Source organism: Mastomys coucha, unplaced genomic scaffold (genome assembly GCF_008632895.1).
Source record: "Mastomys coucha isolate ucsf_1 unplaced genomic scaffold, UCSF_Mcou_1 pScaffold23, whole genome shotgun sequence".
NCBI lineage: Eukaryota > Metazoa > Chordata > Mammalia > Rodentia > Muridae > Mastomys > Mastomys coucha.
The window spans coordinates 37,981,555-37,987,351 of record NW_022196906.1 but is presented as its reverse complement, the minus strand read 5'-3'; the positions used below and the strand labels follow the sequence as shown (position 1 = coordinate 37,987,351).

The 5,797-nt window shown below is 47.5% G+C and overlaps 1 long non-coding RNA gene across 1 annotated transcript in view; it reads left to right on the top strand.

The window, feature by feature from the left end:
- The window catches only part of LOC116073191, a 55,540-nt gene extending 50,447 nt beyond the window's left edge, over positions 1 to 5,093 (top strand). The window contains exon 4 of the long non-coding RNA XR_004111711.1: positions 4,950 to 5,093. This is a non-coding gene — a long non-coding RNA (uncharacterized LOC116073191). The remainder of the gene's footprint in view (positions 1 to 4,949) is intronic.
- The last annotated feature ends 704 nt before the right edge of the window (positions 5,094 to 5,797 follow it).

Genomic DNA, 5,797 nt, shown 5'->3' with positions numbered 1-5,797 from the left:
AAAAAGCCAGATGAACAAAAAGGCTACTCCAACCGGAAGACACAATGAAGACAGCAAAAGGATCAGTGGTCCCAGAGTTGAGGGGTAAGAGGTGGGGACACTCAGGACTGTCCGGACAGGGAGATTAACTGTCCGTATATGAAACCCTATACCAAGATTAATGCTTTCAGCAAACCCTAATGTATGTAAACTATGGTCTTTGGGTGATAATGATGTGTCATTGAAGGGTCACCAGGTATAAGAAATGGATGTCTTTTAAAATTAAATAGTCTACATTGATTTTTCTCTGTATATATATGGGGGCGTGCCTAGGGAGGTCAGTGGATAGCTTGTAGGAGCTGGGTCTTTCTTTCTACCATATGGGTTCTGGGACCTAAACTAGGGTCCTCAGTCTTGGTGGCAAGGGAACTCTTATCCACTAAGCCATCTCACTTACCTCAAAATGTGTGTCTGGATTGGGAATGCTGTGGAGGAGGGATTTTGGTAGCAGGGATAGGGGGCCTTATGGGAGCTGCTTTCTGCTCAGCTTTGCCACGAACCTAAAGCCATTCTATAGAATGAAGACTACATTTTTGTTATTTTATAATTTTGTTAAAGTTTGAGGGAAAAAACAAGACAGTCAAGCTGGAGATCTGGCAGGTGCTAGGAGGGGAGGAGATGGAGAAGGTGTCTCTTAAGCTAGATACAGAGGCTAGAAAGCCAGAAAGCCCAGAGTGTCTGAGCAAGCATGCTTAGGAGTGCCAAGGGTCTGCGCGGAAAGGATACAATGCTCTAGACTCTTGTAGCCCAGGGATGCTTGATACACACACAGCTTATTTAAGAAAGAGAAGGGCAAAAACTGGAGGGGCGGGGTGGTTAGTGAGCTGAGGAAAGAGCTCCCATGAACCTTCATGAAACATTATGTGACAGGGACCTCGCCTGCTGGTTTGTGTAAATCAAACTTATTTTAAAATAAGGATTTTTACGTTCAGATAACATCAGGAGACCTCTGGGTGGGACCTTGGAGCACCTGCCATTTTGCTGTGTTCCTCCTTACATCATGCCTCTGCCATTCCCATCTGCCTCTCCCTGTGGAGCCACTGGTAGGCTCAGTGCAGTCCCTGATAGATGCTTCTGGCGTTTGGAAAGCTTTGTCTCCAAAGCTTTTTCATCTTGCCATTTAAGGCAGTGGCCTCTTGAGTAGAAAGAAGCAGGCTAAAGAGTCTAATTATCTATGACATATGGCTTTCTCACAAGTGCATCGTTTTTACATTTAAAGGGTAATGGCCGGAAAACAGGGGGAGGGGGCGTGGATGAGGTAAGAGTGAGCTCCTCAGCTGCTGGAGTCCAGGCAGACTCTGGGGTTTTACATAGCATCCCACTGATCCCTTCAGCAGCCCTTCCTCACACGCCCATTTCACAGAGGAGGAAACACAGCCTCCCAGAGTCTAAAAATGTTCACCCAAGTCCCTGCCTCTAACGCCACTGCAGATGGGTCAGGTCAATTTGTGCAGCAGGAACATTACTAAGTCTATGTTGAGTTGAGGACATGAAGGCCCAGAGAGTTCAGGCTTTGCTTTTGGGCTCTTGCGCATGCCGGGGTGGGGTGAGAGTCGGGGTTTGAGGTTGGGAGGGATTCAAGAGCCTTGGCTTGTATGACTCCATTTCTTTCCCTTGGGGCTGGTTTCTTTCAGCTTGGGCCTGGTTCTCCTCAGGCTGAACCTGCCTCTCCTTCAGAGAGCTAGGCTAGCAGAAATAGGTTCGAGTTCCTGGGGCTTGGGGCAGTGTGGTCTCTCCATCCTCTTGGCTGTTTTCTGTCTCTAGATATAGCCCAGCCTTCCTCCTTTTTCCTCCAGAAACTCTTGGCCTTGCAGAAGCCTGATGAGGTCTGCCGCTTTCCCAGCCTCAGTGCCTCTATCTGTGAACTAGGCCTCAGGGATCTATTAGGAGGCTACACCCTGTGCCCTCCCACATCCTGGCCCTGCAAAAAATAAGCCACCTGCCGAGGATATTTTCAGACACAGCTTAATTGAATAAATCATGACAGGAAAGAGACCGCCTGGTGACAGTTCCCCTGGCTTCTTGGAAGGCCTGGAGCTGGTTTCTGAGAGAGCTGGGGATGATGCAAGCTCTGGGCCGGGGCCCTCCCCTCAACCTGGCCAAACTGAGCTCCAGACCAAGGCTTCCCTCTCTCCCCAGAGGGAGCCCTGTTGCAGGAGACTGTCCCCATTTACTTCCACTTTTGAGCAGCGCTGGATTTCTTTTGCATCTATGTATGTTGACCAGTGGCAGTTTTTAAAGAATACTGATCGGGTTCCTGCCTGGAATAGGGTGAGCTGGAGGCTCAGGGGATGATGAGCAGGGCATGGCCAGCCCTTTGCTGTGAGCTGTTCATCCTCTTTAATGACTTTTAAGGCAGGAACGCATTTGTGAAGGAAAGTATGTACCTGTGATAAGATCAGTGTCTGCTGCTGGGGACAGGAAACCTCAAGGCCAACTGGGGAGATGAGAGAGCTTTGCTAGCTGCTTCTCTGCTCCCATTCCCTTCTCCTTCTCTGTTGGCCTTTCTCAAACAGGCTCTCAGGTACTAGTGTCTATATCAGGAACCAGAGCACAGAAATGTTCTCATTTTAGTTCATAAGCTTATATATGTAAGAGCTAATACTCTTTGATATTCTCTCTCTCTCTCTCTCTCTCTCTCTCTCTCTCTCTCTCTCACACACACACACACACACACACACACACACACACACACACACAGTGACTCATGTCATATACTCCAGGCCAACTTGGGACTCACCATGTAGCCAAGAATGACCTTGAATTTCTGACCTTCCCTTTTAAATACTGAGATTACAGGTGTTGTTCAAGCAATTCTGCTGGCCTGCCCCCAAGGGACCTAGTTATTGCTTACGTCATCATCTGCCACCTGCCAGGTGCACGTGGTTGGATAAAAGGGCCCCACCCCCATCACAGCTCTCTATTTGTTCTCAGCATCCCCCATCTCTCTCTCTGCCCTCCCTTTTCTCTGCCCTCATGACTGTTCCCATTTGTCTGCAATGTCTGGGTGGTCTACATGCCCACTTGCCTCCCTCTACCCCTTCCTCAGGTCTTCCTTCCTCCCTCCTTCCTCCAGTAACCCCCCTTTACACCAGGTCTGTTGCATGGTGTAATTTCTCAGGGGCATACCTTGGCATGGGCCCACCGTGGGACCCCTCGCTGCATTATATTTCATAACAACAGGCATGTGCTAACAAGCCTGTTTTATATGGTGCTTGGGTTGAACTAGGGCTTCGTGCGTGCCAGGCAAGTACTTTTCAGTTGAACTATGTTCACTGTCCCAATTACTATTGTTTTAAAGCTATGTGGGAAAGGTTTGGAAACAGTAGTGAAAACCTGACTTGGAAGGTGGAGGTGGATCAGGACTTCAAGGCGGTCCTCAGCCACACTGCACGTTCCATTGCCAGCCTGCTTAAAACAAGCCCCACCTCAGATAAGCTTTCATGGCTCTAAAAGCCTGATAAGAATTCTTTCTTCTTTCTTTTCTTTCTTTCAAGTGTGTGTGCCCACGTGTGTGCATGCGTGAATGTAGGAAGATACCTTTCAGGGGTTGGTTTTCTTTTCCTCCCATGAATTCCAGGGGCTAAACTCAGGTTACTGGGCTTCCTCCACAAACATTTGCTAAGCTATCTCCCCATCTGTCTTAGTCAGGGTTTGTATTCCTGCACGAAACACCATGACCAAGAATCAAGTTGGGGCCAAAAGGGTTCATTTAGCTTACACTTCCACACTGCTGTTCATCATCAAAGGAAGTCAGGACTGGAACTCACACAGGGCAGGAACTTGGAGGCAGAGGCTGATGCAGAGGCCATGGAGGGATGTTATTTACTGGGTTGCATCCCCTAGCTTGCTCAGTCTGCTTTCTTATAGAACCGAAGACTACCAGCCCAGGGTTGGCACCACCCACAATGGACTGCCCCCCACCCCCTTGATCACTAACTGAGAAAATGTCCTACAGCCTCATGGAGGCATTTCCTCAGAGGAGGCTCCTTTCTCTATGAGAACTCTAGCTTGTGTCAAGTTGACACACAAAACCAGGCAGTACACCATCCTGGACACTCTGTCTGTATGCCTGCTTGCCTGCCTTCCCTTCTCTTTGGTTCCCTCTTTATTTTACATACCACTGCAGGGCCCCCCTTCTCCCCTCAGTCTGCTCCCAACCTGCCCTCTCCCCCCTACCCCCATCCTCTCCCCTCCACTTCAATTTCCCTTAGTTACATTCTTTGCAAAGACCCTCCCTGACACGGCAGAGAGGAATCTCCTATGTGATTCCAAATTCTGCAGCCCAAATCCTGTAAACAGAAGTTCAAGGTCATCTTTAGGTACATAGCTAGTTACCATCATGCCTGGGATGTGTGAGATCCTGCCTTAAAGAAAGAACAAAATAAAACAAACCCATAACATTGGGAGATGCATCTTTGTGCTTTTGAGGCCATCCAACTGAAGGCATTGAATGCAGAGTTCCAGGCCACAGCAGGCTGTCCCCCGTTTTTTCTGCAGAGGCCCCCTTAGGCCTGATCTGCCTTACCAGCTCTTTGGGGCTAAGTCTCAGGGCAGAAGAATCCCAGACTGAGCTGTCAGTGCTGTGGGTCCCGCAAATACACTGGAGAGCTACAAGATATAGGGACAAGCTGTGGTTCCCATGGCAACACCTCCTCCTTGCCTCTCTGACTCTACTGCTACTTTCTTCTTCAAAGATTCTTTGTATATTCACTCAGGACCAGCTCCAAAACAAAGATGTCATTACTGCTGTGGTTGAATTGTCTTCATCCACCTCCAATTTGTGTGTTGAAGTTTTCTCATTATCTCATAATGTGGCAGTTTGGGAGATAAAGTGTTTAAAGAGGTAATGAAATCATAATGAGGTCTTTGGGGTGAGCACTGATACAATACAACTGGTGTCCCAATAGGAAGAAGACAGCAGAACACAGATGTGTGTGTACACAGAGGGAAGACCAGGCGAAGATACCAGATGATAGCCTTCTACAAACCAAGCACAGAGATCTTAGGGGAGAAAAATCTCTTTAAAAATAAATTAATTAAAAATGCTATTATTATTGTGTGTATAATGTTGGCTGTGTGAGTGCAGGCACACACATACCAAGGTACACGTGTGGAGGTCAGAGATGTCCAGCTTCCTACCTGCCTTTCTGACTTCCAACTCTCAGAAGTCAGCTCTCTTCTCCACTATGGGGTCTAGACATTGATACCAGGTCATCAGGCTGGTGATTTTACCCACAGAGTCATCTTGCCACCCCCAGAAGAAAACAACTGTGCTGGGACCTTGTTTTTGGGGTCCCAGTTTCCAGAACTGTGAAAGATAAGATTTCTTCTGTTAAGCTGCCCTGTCCATGGCACTGTTGTGTATATATTACCTTGATGCCATATCTACTCTGGGTTTTTTTTGTGGCCGAATCTGTGCTATGGTAAGAGTCCTTTGTTCTTAAGAGCTCAATCAGTTATGAATCCATTAAGAGACTTTCCATTACAAAAAAAAAGTTATTATTGATTTATGTTCCATAACCAACCAAGGCCAATAGCAGGCATCTATGGGTGGACACATGACATTTAGAAGGCAGTTTGACAAGAAATCAGACTGGAACTGAACATCTACATAATAGATGATAGCAGTGACCTCCCCACTGAGACTGATGACTTCTCTAAACCCTGGGATTTTGCCCTGGCTTATAGTACCAGATATGAGTTCCCATCTATGGAGTGGGCCTTAAATATAATCAAAAACCCAGCAGTGACAACT